General features: G+C 38.1%; 1 non-coding gene across 1 annotated transcript; it reads left to right on the top strand.

The window, feature by feature from the left end:
• The first annotated feature begins 891 nt into the window (after positions 1–891).
• On the top strand, positions 892–998 carry LOC127088440 (small nucleolar RNA R71). The gene has a single exon (XR_007790275.1). It is a non-coding gene; the product is annotated as a small nucleolar RNA R71 (small nucleolar RNA).
• Positions 999–21,584: the final 20,586 nt, after the last annotated feature.

Genomic DNA, 21,584 nt, shown 5'->3' with positions numbered 1-21,584 from the left:
GAGTTTTGGTTTTCCATCCTTGGATCAGACGGTCCTTCTACTTTCGTTCCACTTCTTAATATGATTGCATGAGCATGGCTTTTCGGGTTAGGTTGGGGCTGTCCAGGAAATGTACCAGTTGGGGCAGCAGTAGGCGCTTGTTATTGAGCTACTTGTGAGATTTGTGTTTCCAGCATTTTGTTATGGGTAGCCAGGGCATCTACTTTACTTGCTAGTTGTTTAATTTGTTCGCTAGTGTGTACATTCTGGTTTAAGAAATCTTTATTGGCTTGCTGTTGAGAAGCTATGAAGTTTTCCATCATGATTTCCAAGTTGGATTTCCTAGGAACGTTATTGTTAGGTGTAGATGGGATCGGATTTTGATATCCCGGAGGTATAGCTGGGGCTTGATTTGGAGCTTGTCCTGGTGCGTATAAAGCATTATTACTCTTATATGAAAAATTAGGATGGTTCTTCCAGTTAGAGTTATAGGTATGCGAGTAGGGATTTCCTTGAGCATAATTCACTTGCTCTGCTTGGATTCCTGTTAGGAGTTGACAATCTGCAGGAGTGTGACCTTGGATTCCATAGACTTTGCAATTCTGAGTTGCGGCAACCACGGTGGTTGGAGGTGATACATTCAAACTTTCAATTTTCTGGGCCAGAGCTTCCACTTTTGCATTCACATGATCAAGGCTACTTATCTCGTACATGCCACTTTTCGTTTGAGGTTTTTCTACCATTGTTCGGTCGCTTCCCCACTGATAATGGTTTTGGGCCATGCTTTCGATAAGTTGATAAGCATCGGCATAAGGTTTATCCATAAGTGCACCACCTACGGCGGCGTCTATTGTTAATCTTGTGTTGTACAGGAGACCATTATAGAAGGTATGAATTACTAACCAGTCCTCTAAACCATGGTGTGGACAAAGTCTCATCATGTCTTTGTATCTTTCCCATGCTTCGAAAAGAGACTCGTTATCTTTCTGTTTAAATCCATTTATCTGGGCTCTCAACATAGTTGTTTTGCTTGGAGGAAAATATCGGGCAAGAAAGACTTTCTTCAACTCATTCCATGTTGTGACTGAGTTGGAAGGAAGAGACTGAAGCCATCTTCTAGCTTTATCTCTTAACGAGAAAGGAAAAAGGCGAAGTCGAATTGCTTCTGAAGTGACACCATTAGCTTTAACAGTATCAGCGTATTGGACAAATACGGATAAATGAAGGTTTGGATCCTCGGTAGGATTTCCAGAGAATTGATTCTGTTGCACTGCCTGTAGCAGCGAAGGCTTAAGTTCGAAGTTGTTTGCTTCGATTGCGGGTGGAGCAATACTCGAATGCGGCTCATCTTGCGATGGAGCGGCGTAATCTCGAAGAGCACGAGCTGGTTTTGCCATCTCGGGTATCGGTGAAGGAAGAAGATTTTTGAGGTCGGGCACTTCGATAGGAGGGAGATTGTTTACAGCACGATATTCCCGAATTCGTCGTAAGACTCGGAGATATAGTTCAATGTCGTTGATTCGTAAGAAAACGGCTCGCCTTGTGAGCGAGTGTGTGGCATACAAATCAACGAAAGAAAGAAATAAAAATAAAAATTGCCTTAGTCTCTACAAACGTAACAGAAGAGTTACGATATCGACTAAATAAAAGTCCCCGGCAACGGCGCCAAAAACTTGATCGCGACTTTATGAGTCGAATGGGGTACTAACTGCAAGTGCACAGTTCTATCGCGTAGTTTTAAAAGATATCGATCCCACAGGGACTTATGAATCGATATACCGTTTTCTAAGGTTACTTCGTAAAGCTAAGGCGGATGATACTTTGATTGTTCGGGGGAAAAGTAAAACTAAAACTAGATCTAAATTAAATATCAATTAAGCGGATATCGGTATGTAGTTCGTCGTAATTAGGGAATCAAATCTTCGTTGGTTTCTTGGTTTTAAAATAAATCTTTTCAGTAGACACTATTGATTAAAAGCCTTTTTCTCAAACTCTCGCTCTGTTGAATAGACCATGACTTTATATTAACGTAGCTGTCACTTATTAGTTAAGTCCAAAATCACCTTTTGAAAACAATAGAATCTATAGAAACTCTTTTTATTAAAATACTAACCGTTTAAACACCCTCGTCTCAAACTCTCGCTCTGTTGACTCAGATTATATAATTAAACTTAAATGCTTAACTCTCGTCCTCACATTTAACCTTTAAAAATACTTTTTGAAAAAGATTAGAATTTAATTAACTCTAAAAATTGCTTTCGCCCTGATTTAGAATTAATGTCCAATTTACATTGTCCAGTTAAAAACTCAAACTTTTGCTCTATTGCTTTTAACTTCTTTATGTCTTTTACTCTCGTACAAAAACTTTGGGATTCATGTTGTAAATTGAGGCCATAAAAAGAGTGACTTTATTTTTAAATGAAATTAAACCAACTTAGTTTCGATTCCTTCATTCCGCTTACTCTACATACCGATATCTAAATTAATTAGCCAGACATGCTAAACAGGTCTAAACAATTATCATGCTTAAATAAAACCATATCAGGCAAACAATATAAATAAACAGTAATGCAGGGTATATATAAATTAAAACAATAAATTAAAGAACCTGAATAATTAATAGCAATCTTGAACACTCCACCACAGACCGGTTGGATTTGTTCTTGAACTCTTCAATCGGACAGGAAAATAAAAGCGAAGGAATAAAATTCTAGGATCTAACGTAAGGTTAGATCTAGTAAAAGATACACAATAGTTTCCGGTGTAGAAACTATTGTGTGAAAAATTAATTTAGTGCTTAAAAGATTGACTGGAAAAGGAAATAAAAATTGCAAATAAAAGTGGAAAGCTGCAGAAAAGTGATGCTGTAAAATATGTTTGCACGGCGGAAAAAGACGGAGAGCTTCAGGGTTGGCTAAGAGCAACTATTTATATTAGTATACTTTGTAACGGTTTCCAAAAGTCCTTTCCGTAAAATGGTCTTCACGTTCCAAGGGTCAAGCGTAACAATAGGCTTCAACGTGCCTCTGTTGCGCTTCTGGAGCCTAAAATATAGGAGAGGGGTGTTACGGGCGTCACACCATGTGTTACGCTCGTAACACAAGGTAGTAAGGCGTGACGCTCGTCACACCTTGTGTGGCGGTCGTCACAGGTTCAACGCTCCTGGCTTGTAATTGTGGGCTGGGCTTTTGTGGATTTTGCTTTTCATTATCTTTTTGCACCCCTTTTCTTCCTTTTTCACTTATGCTTCAAATAAATTACCTGAGACAAATAAAAGGAAAAATACCAAGTAATATCGAATAAAATGAAATAAATCGAAACAAATAATAATATAATTTAATTAAATCGAGTCCAAAAATGTGATATTATTTCATGTTATCAGAGGCCTGAGATCCAGAATTGCTTTTATCTTGTTTTGGTTGATCTCGATGCCTTTCTTGTGTACCACGAAACCTAAAATGTGTCCTGCATGTACACCAAAAGCATATTTTAATGGATTCATTTTTAATCCATATTTTCTCATCCTCTCAAATGAGCATCGAAGATGATCCAAATGATCATTTTCAGATGACGATTTTATCACAATATCATCAATGTATACCTGCATAAGTTTTTCAATAAAATCATGGAATATGGCATTCATGGCTCTTTGATAGGTTGCTCTAGCGTTTTTTAAACCAAACGACATCACAACATATTCGTATGTTCCCAAAGCTCTGGGACATCAAAATGTCGTCTTGGGAACATCATCTTCTGCTATGAGAATTTGATTATAGCCAAAATAACCATCAAGCATACTCAAGTATTTGAAGCCTATGGCTGAATCGACTAGTATTTCTTCCACAGGCATCGAATACTCATATTTTGAGGTAGCATTGTTTAAATCTCTAAAATCTACTCAGGCTTTGAGAGTTCCATTTTTCTTAATAACAAGTATTATATTAGCTAACCATTTGACATACCTTGCAGTTCTGATGAACTGGCTTTTGAGGAGTCTTTCGATCTCCTACTTAATCTTTATTGTGACTTCTGGAGAAAATCGTCGAGGATGTTGTTTTACTGACCATTTTCCTGGTTGAATAGGCAATCGGTGCTCCACCACACTTCGGTCTAGCCCAGGCATTTCGCAATAGTTCCAGGCAAAACTTTCTTTATACTCTTTTAGTACTTCGATCAGTTTAACCTTCATCTTTGACCTAACTTTAATGCGTATGCATGTTGGTCTTTTTGTGACTCCATCTCCTAGATCAATATCGTCGAGTGGGTTTTGTGCTTGCATTTTCTGCAACTCATTCAATGGGTTTTTCTCAAACCCCAAAGGCTCACTGTCATAGATGCAATCAAGCCTCCCATTTTCTGAAGCTGTTGTTTAGCCTTGTCTTCCATCTTCACACTCTTTGGCTTTGATATCCCAATTTTGTAGTCTCTCAGCTTCTAGAGCCGACTTTCTTTTTTTCTTAGCCAAATTGGCCAAAATTTGAGCTAAACATTCTGACTCAACAATCATCTCCATCGGCTGCAGGTCACCCCGTAGGTGGAATTACCATTTCTGGCTCCATTTCTTCTTCATCATCTCAGACGAATCTGTAGTCGGGATCGAGGTTTAAGACACGGCATGTGTTGACTGAAGTGTAGGACCCTGATTTGTCATCACAAGGTGTTATGTTTTGCATATGCTGGTCGAAAGATTTCTTTGAGCCCTTGGCCTCATCGATCTTGTAATAACTCTTGCCAGCTTCGATGTTTTCCATGATGTCGTACTTTCTCTAGATTATGAGCCTTTGATGTACAGTTGATGGTATTGCTCCTATTCCATAGATCCACTCCTGTCCTAGGAGTAGGTTAAAATTTTCTCTGGAGTTTATTACCATGAAGAGTGTCGATCGCGTGGTCGTACCAACGACTAGATCGACTTGGATAACCCCAAGTATATTACTGGCTTTTCCCTCGTAATTGGATATAACCATATTATGTTGTCGGAGATCATCGTCGCATTTCCCCATATTCTTGAACAAAGTGTAAGACATCAAGTTGACGGTTGCACCTCTGTCATACCCCCATATTTTCCCTCCCCTTTTCACTTTTCATCTAACCTACATATATACCCATTCATGCCTCATTCATGTGCATCCTTCATTCATGACTAACACTTTCTGGGGATCGGTATAATAACTATTAGGGAAACTATGTCGGCATGGCCAAATGTTGAAAAATGATTTACATAGACAAGTGTCGGAAGTCAATACGAACGAGTATTGAGAATGGTAAGATTAACATGAATGAATATTGGGAATCAGTATGGACGAGCACTGAAAGGAACTGTTAACACGGACGAGTGTTAAAAATCAATACGGATATGTATTACAAAAGGTAAGATCAACACGGACGAGTGTTTGGAATTAATACGGACGAGTATCGAAGAGAGAACATCAACACGGAAGACTGTTCAAAATCAATACGGACGAGTATGGGCGAGTGTTAAGAAATCAATACAGACGAGTATTGAGAAATAAATATCAACACGGATGATTGTTGGAAAAGGGAGGCCAACACATACGAGTGTTAAGGGTCAATACGGATGAGTATTGAAAAGAGAGTATCAACACAGACGAGTGTTGGGTATCAATATTGGAGAGTACTGGGAAAAAAAGGTGATATCAACACAGACGAGTGCTGGCAATCAATACAGACGAGTATTGAAAAGGTATGATCAACACGAGCGAGTGTTGGGGATCAATACATACGAGTATTAAAAAGGTAAATATCAATGCAGACAAGTGTTGGAGATCAATACGGGCGGGTATTGGAAACAAGAGGTACAAATATGAACAAGTGTTGAGAATTAATACGGACGAGTACTAAAAAGGAGTGGCCACACTAACGGGTGTTGTAATTAATACAAACAAGTACTAAAAAGGTAGGGTCAACATGGATGAGTGTTGGAAACCAATACAAACGAGTATTGAAAATATAAGGTACCAACATGGAAGAGTGTTGGATAGAAAAACAGACGAGTATTATAAAAGATAATGTCAAAAAGGACGAGTGTTAAGAGTCAATACAGACGAGTACTAACGAAGGAAGTGCCAACACGGACGAGCATTGGAAAGAAATACGGACGAGTATTGAAAAAGACGGTGTTACCACGGACGAGTGTTAAAATCAATACAGACGAGTATTGGGAAAATGTGGTATCAATACAAACGAGCGTTAAAAAATTAATACAGACGAGTATTGAAAAGTTTAAGGTCAACACAGACGAGCTTTAAGGAAATAGGTCAACACAAACGAGTGTTGAAACGGTCAACGCGGATGAGTGTTAAAAACGGTCAACACAGACGAGTGTTAAAAACGGTAAACAAGGACTAGTGTTTGGAAAATGTGTCAGCAGAGACAAGTGTTTGAAAAAAACAAGATCTTTTGTGTGAGGTACCAAGTTTGGCTTATGCTTTATATGCATGTTTGAATTTGTATGGTGTAGTGCTCTATCTTGATAGATATGCTACACGTTTTTAGAGATGCAATGTTATGAAATTATGAGTACCATATGTAGAGTTCCAGTTGTTGGGCTTTGCTAGAAGAATGATACGCATGAATGAAGCAACATGATTAATGCATGAGGATGATTTATGCAATGGTTAAACCAGATGCTCATGTGGTTGGAGGTGGGTGATTTAAGGCTAGGATAAAGGTTATAAATATGTGATTCTCTTACACCTACTTTAGGCTCAATAGTTATTGTCACCTCTGCGCTTAGTTTGAAACATGGAGAGAGCTTGTACCTTCGTAGCCTGCCTCTTCCCAGTCTGTTGGGTATCTACATGAATTTCCCCAGACACAAGTTATGTAGCAGCCTTGTCATCAGAAGATCTCAACCTGGATTGCCTCAGTGTCTTGGAATTGTATACTCTGATTAAAAAATTTCGAAAGTGATTGACTTCTCATGCTCTTGAGGTGGCCTACCCCAATATGAGCCTTGAAGTAAATTTTATCCTGCCTAGCTGATCTCAGAGAAATTTGTCGAATCTCGACGTGATTTCCTCAGATCGTCTGATTCTTAAAGCGGTTTGCCCTTCTGCTCAAAGGAGTGTTCAGGAGTTCTCCTTGGTATGATAAATATTCCCATTTTGCAAGATTTCTTAATGTTAATTGCTTATTCACAAGTAAAAAATGCTCATTGTGTAAGCTTTCTTAATGTCAAGTGCTTATTCACTAAGATTATGACATACAATGAATAAATCACTAATTGAAATGCCATATCAGTACCAACACAAACGACAAGCAAATCTTTAGGAGTCAGCTTTATTGCAAATTTTACCGTAGTATACTTTCGAAATAAACCCTGCTTCAATTAGGTATTTGAGGGTTGTAACGTGGCATGATTCACGGTTTCAGAGAGAAAGGATATAAGGCTCAAAACCTATTCTAACCCACTCGTTCTTCTTGATATTCTCCAGTTCAATATTCAGTTAGCTTGACACGCGTTCACCTTTCAAAAAGGATTTTGAATGGTAACAATGATGGTTATGGAACTAATTAGAGTTTGGAGCGATAATCACTCAACTTTTTCTTTTGTTTGCAGTCACACGGATTTTCTCTTGTTGAGTAATTTGTTATCGATCATCTGTCCTTTCGTATTTTGCTTTTCCTTAAATTTGCATAGACTATTTTTTTTGAATTTGCATTCTATCGGAATACCCTAATTTTTACCTAAGTCGCTTGTTTTCAATCTTTCGACTTATCGGGCTTTTGTTTGTGATTTTGATTTTTTTCATTTTTGATTTTTGTATTGGAATAAATCCTGTGACATTTGCTTGATTTGAAATTGTTGTGACTGTATCACCCCTTTTATTGATAAGGGACAACCATTGTGAATTTATGATTTAATCCTCACATGAGGGATAAGATTTGGTTGATCCTTTGATGGGATGCTTCTTTTTTGAAATTTGAACGCAAGGTCAAACTAACTGAAGATAACCCTGCCCTGGTTAAGATTGGGGGTTTTATGTATAGAAACAAACTCCCACTCCAAGGCCCAAATGGGTTGACTAGGGATTATCTTTGTCATACCCCAAGTTTTTCCCCACCTAATTCATTTGCATTCATCCCTTAGTATCGTGTTTGCATCATTTATTCATGGATTAGTTTTAATGTATGAAGACAAGGAATTCTACTTTTAATTTCTTTTGACTAGTTAGATCATGCATTCCGTGTCCAAGCATATTTTGGTTTTCTTTTTGAAATTTTATTAAAGGTTATCATTAAGACAAAAGGTCTTATTGAAAATGTATATTGTTTTTATCGAGTTTAAGGTTTCGTGAAGCTCATTTCATTCATAGTCCATTTGTCTTAAAGTTTAATACTTTCGCTCATTCTCTTGTTGGACCAAGTTTTTAATCAAAGAATACCTTGTATCACTCAAATAGGAAGTCACCAAAGTATCATGTTTACATTCACATTATCCAAGAGTTTCATAAGGTTGTAATAAAGAATGACATTTTGCATAACTAATACATGTTAATGAACGGTTACATGAAATAAAGCAAAAAAAAATCCTAAGTTTCTAACTTAAAAGATCATAAGGTTTGGTTCCCAAATTTCTAATTTGTCCGTCTTATTTGATCTTCATCCCTAACTTGCCACTCCATTATAACTTTTTTTATACCATGACCATCATTAAGCACTTTTCTCTCTTTGCATATGTTGAAATTTGTCTTTGGTGCACAAGTCACATGCTAAAAAACCTATCCAAGCATCATCAAGAGGGCTTAAATTCATGGGCAAAAACCGAAAAATTAAATTAAAGTGCATATTTACAATAAAGGATAATCGAGATTCTCATCAATTCAAGACCATCACATAGTCAAAACAACATTGGACCAAAGGAGACATCACTCAGAATCAAATTGGAAATTAACAACCATAACCAGAAAAAATCTCAAAAGAAGAAAGAAGGAGAACACATTTTTGTTACTACAGTGACTTCAAATTTACTCAAGTTTTTTACCATAGACCAAATATTGCAGGAAGTTCAACTTTTTTTTCAAAAGAAGACAAATTTTTTCTACAGCGTAGCAACTTGCACCAAATTGTTAAAGCAACCCATGGTATCTTAGAAAGTCTATCAAATTCATTACCAAGAATATCAACACATCAAACACAAAAAACCTAACACATTCAATATAAAAGAAAGCATCAGCAGACAACAAAAGATCAACAAGTATGAAATTAAAAAAGACACATTCATATATTCAGAGCAACCATAAACCTAGGAAAGCATCAAAGAAATCATAAAAAAGAGTTATCGTCGAATTTATCAGAAGAACTTTAGAAAGTCTTAGAAACCACCTTTTCAAAAACGCCTTAATACACACACTATAAACCATACGTTGAATCACAAGGAGGTTTCACAAGAAGAAAAGTTGAGAGAAGTAGAGGAGCAAGAGAATACCAGAATCCAAGTTCCTGCATCCTTGGCTTCAGGTTCGGATTTTTTTACTGTGTTCATGTTGATTTTTTTGTCGATGTCCAAGGCGTCGAGGTTTCATTTGTGTACGGATGAATGGGGGTTTAGTCTTATAATGGTCATTTGAATAATTGATTTGAAGATTAACCTACATGTTCTCCTTCCATTATCGTTTTTTTAGAGTAAGAGGGTGAACATGAGACCGTTTGAAAGGCGTGGAACGTTTGGTTTCGGTTTGTAGAAGAAGTTTGGAATTGATTCGCAAGAGAGGGTTTTGTTTTCCTTTTCAATTTTTTTAGCGGTGTTTTTTAGGCTTCGTCCAGGATTTTGGAAGGATTAGCGTGGCTAGGCAAGGAGTTTTTGTTTCGGAGTTTGGTGAGTGGCCGTGTTTTCTGAAGAAGGGAATGGCCATTAGGGTTTATTTTTTGTTTTGTTATATTAATGGCCAAGTTGGGTCGGATCCGACCCGATCCGCCACTCCAAGCCCATTTGTCCGCCCATTTTTGGGCCCAGTTTCAAACCCTTGCATTAATATCTTTTTTTTAAAATTTATTTTCTTAACTAAAATCGGAAGAAAAAGATTACCTGGGTGAAAGGTCCTGTCGTAATCCTGAGTGCTAAACCCAAGTTGTAAGAGCTTGCAAGCCATAAGGGTTTGTCTTCTCTCTAAAACCCTTATAAATATGCAAAGCATTTACTTAATAAAATTGAAAGAAAAATATTACTTAGGTGAAAGGTCCAGACGTAGTCCCGAATATTAGACCCAAGTTGTAAGAGCTTGCAAGTCATAAATACTCGTCTTTCAAGCCCAAAAATACATCCAACCAATCAAACTCTTCCGTCGTCGCCGTGCGATCTTAAAAAACTTTTCATAAAAGAAAGACATCTTATCTTAAGATGATGTAAAGAAATGTTTTTCCCATAGTTGTTAAGTTGAGATAAGTGACGTTTTTTTGAATGTTGATTTGTAAATCCATTTGATATGTGGTATACGTCTGTTCCTCATCTGTTTTAGGTAAAACGATGTCTTTCATCGATTAATACAATATAACTTTCGCTAAAATCGACCAACAAACAAACTTTTTTACCTAGAACTACGTGTGCCTTGAGTTCTCTATTGAGATACGTAGGAGCAGGATTGCGAAATCTTGTCAGGCCCATTAATAAAAAACTTAGGTTTAGTCCCCTTCGTTGCAAAAATCCAAAAAATATCTCCTCCTTTCTTTTGATCATACTCTTCTTTCCCTCTTAATAAATTAGAGAAGCCTAACATTTCAAGCTAACACTAACACGCACAATTAACCTAATGATTCCCGTTGAGTACAATGGACGTGAGTGATGTTAATACCTTCCCCTTGCGTAATCAACTCCCGAACCCTGATTTGGTTGCGACGACCATAATCTTTGTTGTTCTTTCTTGAGTTTTATCGATATTTCCTGTTTCCTTTTTAGGAATAAATAAAGTTCGGTGGCGACTCTGTTTAGTCCATCATGTGAGCGTGCGATTGCGCTTTGCTATCGTGTTCTCATTTTTTCGAGATGCGACAGATGGCGACTCTGCTGGGGAATATTAGGTTCCCTAAGTGAGTCAAGCCTAGTTAGGTAGTTTGTGTGTCTTTGTTTGTTTACTTGTGTGGCCTTTCTTTATTGCTTTTGCTATCTTTATTATTATATTGATATAATTTATTGTATTGGTTCTCTGATGCTTTGGTATTTGGATACTCTAATTACAAACCTTATGGGAAAGACTTTTTACCCGAGTCTCGAGTAAAAACATAACATAGGACGAGGTTGAGTAGTTTAGGTCCGCGAGATGAATTTCTTGTTGGGTAAGTACGAGAACCTTACTTATAGTAGATCCTTGGGAGCAAGTAAGTTGTTGTATGCTTCAATATTTTCATTTGGATCCATGACTCTAAGGACCTTTTGTAGAACCTTAAATCCTTTGGCCAATTAGGAAAGATGGCTGTGTAGTGTGGGTCCGTGAGATGAATTTTTCGTTGGATCAATGCAAGAATCTCACTTAGAGTAGATTCTTTGGATGGAATTGATGCCCGACAAGTAAGTTGCCATAGGCAGAAAAAAGTCCAATGGATCCATGACTCTAGGAACTTTTTTTTGAAACCCTAGAATATACCTGGTGAGAACCCTATTCCATACGAAGCAATCAAATTTATCCCTAAATTGAGCCTATTGAACTTATACAAAAAAAATGCATCACATTCATCCATATACATTGCATCAACATCATAAAAAGAAAACTCTTAGTTATCTCTTATTTGTTTCAGGAATTGAGTACTTGAAAATGACAACTCCAAGAAGAAACATTTTGTCACTTAAGCACAAGGAACCTAAGCTTGACAGTCTGAAAGGATTGATCTCTGATTTGACTCTCAATAAGCGTGATGACTTTGGAAAAGACTATGGGAAAATTTTGAGCCTTCTGACTAAGAAAGTTGACTATAGGATTATTAGCTCTTTGGCACAATATTATGATCTGCCTCTACGCCGTTTCATATTTGCTGATTTCTAGCTAGCTCCTACTTTGGAAGAAGTTGAGAGAATTGTGGGTCTAAAGTTGAAATATTTCAATCCATTTCCAAAGATTGAAGATGAAGTGGGCCCAAAGAAGTTATCCTTATCCCTAAGTATCAATATCCCAACTGTTCTAGCCAATTGGGTCGAGAAAGGAGGTTTCAAAGGTTTTTCCATGAGGTTCTTGGAAGATTTAGCTTTGAAGTTCAAGAAAGAAGGAAACTGGAAGGCATTATATGATGTGTTGGCTCTATTGATCCATGGGATTGTGTTTTTCCTAAACATTGAAAAGTTTGTGGATAATGTAGCCATATAAGTCTTTCTCTCTGACAATCCTATACCATGTCTCTTAGCTGACATTTACCATGCCCTTCACGCTCGAATGAAAAGAGGGGTGGGACTTTGTTACGTTGTGCTCCTTTGCTTTATACTTGGTTCATGCAACATATGCCCGAAAAAGGTCCTTTTATGGAGAAAAAGCTTAAATATCCTCAAAGACTAGCTTCTCTCACTGCAAATTCCATCAGATGGTACGTCAGAGAATGGGAAACCCCAGACATCATTGTCAGCTATGGGGAATTTCCTAATGTGTCATTGTTAGAAACTAAGGGTTGCATCAATTATAACCCTATGTTATCTTGAATGCAACACGGCTACTCCATGGATGGTCCTCCTGAAGCAAAAGACTTGCAACCATTTGTGCTCTTTGACACCCAAGCAAGTAATCCTGATGTAAGAATGATCCGAAAAGCTTGGTTGAAGATTGTTAGAAAGGGTAAAGAGTTCGGAAAAAGGAACACTTTTGTCAAAGAACCTTACACTCGATGAGTGAAAGAGAGATTTGAAGTAATCCATTTTCCATTTATCTTTTGTGCTTCAGCTTTTCCTAAGGTTCCTAAGCCAAAACCTATACTTCCTAAGGACATGAAGAAACTCAATGCTAAGGTTAAAGAGCTCAAATTGGAGAATACTGAGTTACGAATTAAGACGAACCGAGTTGTCTTGGAAAATCAAAATTTGAAGGATGAACGTAAGGGGAAAGCCCATGATCTTGAGGATAGTAACAAGAGATCCAGGTTATTGGAAGACCAAAATGATGATCTTGATCATATCCTTATAGGTTCCATATCAGTGATCCAGACCAGAAAGGAAGAGCTCAAGAAAGCTGAATATAGAATTTATGAGTTAGGAAGGATGTTGGATAGGTCTCTTATGGAAAAAAGGAAATTAAGCTCAACTTTAAAGCATAGATCCGTGAACTGAAGGACACTCTCAAAAATTGCAAAGATAAGTTGTCTCATGAGATACTCCAAAAAGAAGAAGCTGAAAGAAATTGTCACCGCCTCGAGTACCAGTTGGAAGAAGCTAATATGAGGTTTGTAGTTTTGGAGAGACAGGAAGGTGATGCAACCTAATTGCTCTTAAAGAATGACTGTGTGTATTGGAGGAGGTTGTATGTAAAGGCTAGAGCGTCCCTAGATGAAGATCAGTGTGACATCAAGAAACTCCAAGACCTCTATGTTGATTGGAATGGCGAGTTCCTCAACTTGGATAGGTTTGCTAACCTTAACATGTTGGAACTCCCAGAAAAACTCCAAGAAGTTGATTGGTGTATGTGTCCAGAAAACACACCTCCCCAAGCTTTCAATTTTGTCAAGTTTTGCAAGAAAATGGTGAAGGAGCTCACCATAGATCTTGCTACGATCAAAAGGGCTGAGATGAAGCTTAAGTTTACTTGTACTTGAATTTTAATTGCTTGTATTTGAATTTTAATTGCTTGTATTTGAATTTTAATCATTTCTACTTGAAGTTAAATCACTTTGTATTCGAATTGGAATTTAAATTAATGGAAGTTGTCATTTTGGGTCTCAATTATTATGCTTTTATTCTTATTCAAGATATTGAAAACAATATGCTCTAATATTACTGAAATAAATAACAAAGATAACTAAGAGTTTTGCACAAAATGAATCCATATATGCGCCCATACATGCATCCATGTCATTCTTCAAACAAACAAAAATCTAATTTTGTGTCTTCTTCCAGTTCCACACTGAGTCCCCAACACCATTACAACACCAGAGCCAACGCTCGTTAAATAATGGCAGATCAAGAGCAAGAATTAGAGAGAGTAAGCTCAGAACTTAAGGACCTACGAGGAAACATGGGTCAAGTCATGGAGATACTACAAGTCATTAAGGCTAAGTTTAACACCCAAACAACGGTCGTTTCAGAAGTCACTAGTCCTACGATTGAACCCTAACATGCAAGGATAATGCCTACTACTTGGTCAGTCTTTGGTTTTCCTCCCGACTTTACGCCTCCAGTTGAAGGCGCCCTTGGCGTTGTACAATCCACTCAGCAGACAGTTCCTCTACCGAACATCAATGAAGCTCATCTTGTGGTCCACATATTTGCACCACCCCTTATCCATGCACATGTGTGACCTTATTTTGAAGATCAATAACATGCTCCGGATTTTTCTGACGAAGATGATGAAAGGCATGAAGACATAAGAGGAATGAAGGAGAATTTTTAGATTCTTGAGAAAAGGTTAAGGGCTATGGAAGGTGACCAAGTCTTTGGTGCTGCTGCTAGGGAGATGTGGTTAGTGTCTGGTCTTGTGATCCCCGTGAAATTCAAGACCCCAGATTTTGATAGGTACGAGGGCCACTCATGCCCTAAAAGTCACCTTATTATGTACTATAGGAAAATGGTTATTCACATTGAGGACGATAAACTTATGATACATTACTTCCAAGATAGCTTGAGGGGCGCTCCCTCTAAGTTGTACTTAAGCCTTGATCAAAGTATAATTCGATGTTTCCAAGACTTACCTAATGCTTTCATCCAGCACTATAAGTATAACATGGATATGGCCCCGGATAGGAGGAAATTGCCCAGCATGTCCCAGAAAGATAACGAGTCTTTTAAGGAATATGCACAACGATAGAGGGAAGTGGCCTCGCAAATTGAACCACCCCTTGTTGAGAAGAAGTTAGCAGATTGGTTCATGGATACAGTAAAGCCTATGTTCTATGAAAGGATGGTGAGTAGTGTATCGGGAAGTTTCTCTGACTTGGTTTCCATAGGCATAAAATTCGAGCTTGGATTGAAGAATGGAAAAATGATAACCACCACTGAAACATATGGTAACAATGTCAAAAGGTTTCCAAAGAAATAAAGAGGGTGAAAAAAAATGTAGTGTCAACCAATCAAAGAAGGAGTCACTCATGGAGGAAGCAACAACAACAAATTGCTCAACAACAACCAACTTATCCAGTGCAGTATATCCAACAATCATATGTGGCTGGAGTCACACCAGCTTTCAACCAATCACAAGCTCTTACCTATCAACATGTTCAACAAGCACTGGTATACCAACGAGCACCTATGACACCCGTTTATCAACAACCAAGGCCACAAGCCCCTCGTCCGCAAAAATTTCCAAATCATAATAGGATACAAAGAGGTAGACCTCATTTTGCTCTTATCCCTATGACGTACACTGAGTTGTACCCATCATTGTTGCAAAAAGGGTTGGTGACTCCCACACCTTTGGCTCCTCCACCAGATCCTTTGCCTCCATGGTACAACCAAAATACCCATTGTCTTTTCCAAGAGGGCGCCCCTAGGCATGATTTGGAAGGGTGATATGCTTTGAATCATATTGTGCGAGTGTTGGTTGAGAAGAAGATTCTTTCATTCCGAGATGTCGGACCCAACGCACAGAGTAACCCTCTGCCGGTGCATGGTGTTGTTAATTCCATTGAAGATGTATCTGACGTTTGTATAATAAAAAATGTTTAAGATGTTAAAACTCTGTCGCTAGCACTCCATGCAAGATTGGTGGGATTTAGTTTGATTGATACGTGTCACGATAATTTTGAAGAATGTGTCGTTTATCCAAGAGGGTGTAAATTGGTAGGAGTCGATATTCAAAATTTAATGGACCAGAGTGTGTTACAAGTTTGTGATCCTGCAACAAACGAGGAAATTTCAGTAATTGAACCCTTTTTCAATCTATCAGAACATGTTGAGATAACCTATCAAGGAATAGATGTTGTGCTTCCATCACCCGTGGTAGTCTGTATGCCTACCCCCTTTCCGTTTGAAAGCACCAACGTCGTGCCTTGGAAATATGACATGACTATGGTAGATGGAGTGGTAAATGAAGAAACCAAAGATGTTGAATGTGAGAAGAGCTAGGAGGATGTTGATGCTAATATCACGAACATCACAGGGACGAGCAGAAAGACCCGCAGTGGTTAGATTTATACCCCTGATTTCAATATAATTCCTCAAGAACTGACAAAGGAAGCTACAACTACAGTTCCTGCCCTAGAATCTGGAGGGGTATAGTCAGCGGTGTAATCCAGTGAAGCAATTGAATTTCTAAAAATGATAAATAAAAGCGACTACAAGACAGTCAATCAGCTGCATTAAACACCGTCAAAAATATCTATCATATCCTTGCTACTGAACTCCCAAGCTCATAGGGAGGCTCTACTGAAAGTGCTTGCTCGAGCTCACATTACTCAAGATATAACGATTGGCCAATTCAATGGGGTGGTCGCCAATATCACAGCTTTCAACACTCTAAGTTTCAACAATGAAGAGTTTCCCAAGGAAGGACATAATCACAAAAGTGCCTTGCATGTATCCATAAAGTGCCAAGAAGATGCTCTAGCCATGGTCTTTGTTGACATTGGATCGTCCCTCAATGTCTTGCCAAAAAGGGCACTTACTAAATTATCTTACCAAGGGTAGGAGATGAAACCAAGTGTGCTTGTGGTAAAAGCATTCGACGGTTCCCAGAGGACAGTACTTAGGGAGGTAGAGCTACCAATCCAAAACGGACTGCATGTATTCCCCATCAATTTCCAAGTCATGGACATCAATACCACTTATGGTTGCCTTTTGGGACATCTGTGGATGTATGCTGATGGGGAAGTGACTTATACTTTACATCATAAAATGAAGTTTTTCATCAACAAGAAGCACGTCATTATCTCAGGTGAAGAAGATTTCATCATTAGTCAACTCTCCTCTTTCCGTTATATCGAGGGTGATGAAGATGCCTCAGAGACTTCTTTTCAAGCACTTGAAATAGACAATGCCACACTTGCGAAAGTAAAGGATCCCATTGAGAAAGCCAGTTTGTCATTCGCCTCTTTGAAAAGTGCGAAGTTAGTATTTGAAAGTGGAGGCCCTGTAGGTTGGGGGCAAGTCATCAATGTCAGCAAGAAAAAGGATCGTTTTAGTTTGGGGTGAAAGCCTTCTGCTAAGGAAGAAGCCCGAGTCCCTACAAAGGACCATGTGCGGAGCATTCAAGAAGTCTTCCTAAGAACAGGTTTTAGGCCATGGGGATCAAGTTGGTGCAGTTGAAGATGACACTGAAGTTGGAGAAGTATCAAATCTGATATATCGTTGTGAAACAGCCTTAACAAATTGGGAGGCAGTTTAGATTCTAGAAGTTTTTCCCGTGTTAAAGTAATTGTGTTTTCTTTTGTTTTTCAAAATCCTTAGCTTTTCCCAAGGTTAACGGATCATTTGTAGGTCCACTTTAAATTTCAAAATCATTATGACAAATAAAGAGCATTTTGTTCAAATTCTTATCATTCATTTATTTGTTTTTTATTTCCTTAAAATGGAAATCCTTTCAAAAACTACAAAAGTATTTTTTCTCTCTTTTGCATTTTTATTTCCACTTTTCTAAAAAACCATCATTTAAAAAACATGCAGAATAATCAATAAACCAGTTAAATTCGGTGACCCTACTACTTTCTATAACTTTGAATTCCCCATCTACCAAGTGGAAGATGATAGTGAAGAAGATTACGACTTCCCCAAAGAAATGGCAAGGCTGCTCGAGCACGAATCCAAGGCCCTTCAGCCGCATCAAGAACCGGTGGAGACAATCAACCTTGCCACTAAGGAAGAGAAGAAAGAGGTCAAAGTTGGGATTGCACTTAAGGCAAGCATCAAAGAAATATTGGTCAAGTTTCTACAAGAATATGTAGAAGTATTTGCATGGTCGTATCAGAATATGCCAGGTTTAGATACTGATATTTGTGTCCACAAGCTGCCACTACAACCAGATTTTCCGCCGGTGAAGCAGAAGCTCCGAACAGCAAGACCCAACATGGCTCTAAACATTTGCAACGAGGTGAAACACCAATTTGATGCTGGTTTTCTAGCAGTTGCAAAGTACCCTCAATGGGTAGAAAATATTGTACCAGTACCCAAAAAGGATGGCAAAGTTAGGATGTGCGTTGATTACATGGAGCTAAACAAAGCTAGTCCAAAGGACGATTTTCCCTTGTCGCATATTGACACTTTGGTAGATAACACTGCTAAGTTCACAGTCTTCTCCTTCATGGATGGATTTTCTAGATACAACCAAATTAAGATGGCTCCAGAAGATATGGAAAAGACCACGTTCAACACCCCTTGGGGAACATTTTGCTACAAGGTAATGCCATTCGGTCTCAAAAATGCTGGGGCAACTTACCAAAGAGCAATGGTCACTCTTTTCCATGATATGATACACAAGGAAATTGAGGTTTATGTCGATGATATGATCACAAAATCCCAAAGTAAAGAGGATCATATAGATCACTTGCAGAAGCTATTTGAGCGTCTCCGAAAATTCCGACTATGACTGAATCCTGCTAAATGCACCTTCGGTGCCTGATCTGGAAAGTTGCCTGGTTTCATTGTTATCCAACAAGGAATTGAGGTAGATCCAGACAAGGTTAGAGCAATACAAGAAATGCCTGCTCCACGCACAAAGAAATAAGTCAGAGGATTCCTTGTACGTTTGAACTATATCTCTATGTTTATATCTCATATGACTGCTACTGTGAGCCCATATTCAAGTTGCTTCGAAAAGATCAAGCAGTTGAATGGAACTCTGACTGCTAAAGAGATTTTAAGAAGATTGGACAATACCTACAAGAGCCCCCTATTCTAATTCCTCTTGTTCAGGGGAAACCACTCTTTATGTATTTGATTGTGCTTGAAAATTCAATGGGATGCATGTTGGGACAACATGATGAAACTGGCCGAAAAGAACATGTCATCTACTATTTGAGCAGGAATTTTACTAATTGTGAAACTAGATATTCACTCTTGGAGCAAACTTGTTGTGCTTTAGCATGGGCCGCTCGCCGTCTAAGGCAATACATGATTTGTCACACTACTTTGTTCATCTAAAAAATGGATCAATAAAGTATATCTTTGAAAAGCCTACTTTAACGGGAAGACTCTTCCGTTGGCAGATGTTACTATCTGAGTATGATATCCAATATGTATCCCAGAAAGTCATTAAAGGAATCATGTTGTCTGGTTACCTGGCACACCATCCTGTTGAAGTCTATCAGCCGTTGAAATTCGACTTTCCTGATGAAGACATTATGGTAGTAAAAGATTGTGAAACCCCAAGACTTGATGAAGAACCCGAACCCGGATCTCGGTGGAAGCTCATGTTCGATGGTTCCTCAAACTACATATGGCATGGTGTAGGAGTTTTCCTGTTAAATTCAAATGGTGGATACACTCCTTTCACAGTAAGGTTGTGTTTTGATTGCACAAATAATATAGTAGAATATGAGGCGTGCATCCTAGGCATTGAAGTAGCAATTGACCTCTGAATCAAAATCCTTGAAGTATGTGGAGACTCAGCCTTCGTGATCTACCAAGTCAAAGGCGAATGGGAAACCCGTGATACCAAGTTGATCCTATATCGTGCCTATGTCATGGAGCTGATAAAATATTTTTACGAAATCATGTTCAGTCATATCCCAAGAACTGAGAATCAAATAGTTGATGCTTTAGCTAGATTGGCTTCAATGTACCAAGTTAGGTTCGATAATGAAGCGCCTCTCATTCAGATAGAGCGAAAAGTTGAGCCTGCCTATTGTCAGTTGGTTGAAGAGGAAGCCGATGGTAAACCTTGGCTTCACGACATCAAATGCTTTTTGCAAAACCAAGAATATCCAACAGATACAACAGCCATTGACAAGTAAACATTGAGGAAGTTAGCATCCAAATTCTTCTTAAGAAATGGTGTGTTATACAAGAGAAACCATAACATGATCTGCTCAGATGCGTGGATGGACACGAAGCGGACCTATTGATCAAGGAGATTAATGAAGGATCCTTTGGAACTCATGCCAATGGGCATGCCATGGCCAATAAGATTTTAAGACTTGGTTACTACTGGTTGACCATGGAACTCGACTGCTTCGATTATGCTAGAAAATTTCAAAAGTGCCAAATCTATTCTGACAAGGTACACGTGCCTCCGACCCTATTAAATGTTTTAACATCACCTTGGTCGTTCTAAATGTAGGGAATCGACATGATTGGCGCCATAGAGCCTAAAGCTTCCAATGTTCACCATTTCATCCTGATTTCCATTGATTACTTTACCAAGTGGGTGTAAGACCCCAATTTTGACCCTAAGATCCCTCATGCCATCTCATCATATGCATTAGCATTGGGATCATACCTTGGTATTCTCCTTACCCATCTTTCATTGGGTTTGTTTTGGGAGAGATCACCAAGCACCATGTGATTATATCATACTTTTTATTTTATCATTTACTAACCAAAATATAAAAAATATGTCTTTGCATTTGCCTAACTCTTTTGTAGGTAGGGCATGATCACCTCAATCTATCAAGTTCACATCTAGGGTTTAAGACCCTCATTGCTAAGAGAACAACCAAGGAATGATCCACAAGAGCTCTAAGCATCATATATGAGTCCCAAATATCTCTACGTATTATGTTGATCAAGTATTCTTCAAGAGTTTGAAATTGGTTTGCCTTGGAAACCCTAGTTCATCTAGGTATCTTGTGTAACTTCTTCAACAAGCTTCCTCATAAATTGATCAAATTTCTCAAGAGACACTTCAAAGTTCATCATCTTATGCTTATACGATCTACCATGAGCCTAAAAAGTCAAGAGAATTGCAAGTTAGCCAGTTGGTTGATGGTGGTTGACCAGATGAATTCATCTGATCAAAACTGGGTCTCCCTAGACCCTATCTCCTACAATTTGCATCATATGCAAATGATTCCAAGATAAAAGTTACTCTAAATGGCATTCCAAACAACTTTCATGTTGAGGTCTAGAGCTAATTTTGCTTGTAAAGTTATTTTCTATGTTAAAACATTATAGGTCATTTTGTCTAAACCCGAATTTGAAAGTCAACTTCCCAAGGCCATAACTTGCTCGATTTTTATGAGATGAAATATTTCCAAGTTTCACAATCAAATTCAAGATTCCTACTTCAACATTTATGTTTTTAGTAAGAGTTAAAGCAACTTTTATGAGCATGTGATATGAGTTTACATTATAGGTCATTTTGGACCAATACCATTGAATAAGTGATATTCCTCAACTTCCAAAATGCATAACTCACTCATTCTAAATCCAAATGATTTCAAATTGGTCACCATTTTGGAGGTCTTTAAAATATCTACAACTTTTATGAATACACGTTTCTCATTTGGAGCTCACATAAAAAGTTAAGCAAGGTGGAATAATTGAATATCTGACTTGACACTTAGAAAATATTTTAACATGTTGAAAT

Source organism: Lathyrus oleraceus, chromosome 5 (genome assembly GCF_024323335.1).
Source record: "Lathyrus oleraceus cultivar Zhongwan6 chromosome 5, CAAS_Psat_ZW6_1.0, whole genome shotgun sequence".
Taxonomy (NCBI): Eukaryota; Viridiplantae; Streptophyta; class Magnoliopsida; order Fabales; family Fabaceae; genus Lathyrus; species Lathyrus oleraceus.
This window is presented reverse-complemented; position numbering and strand designations above follow the sequence as displayed.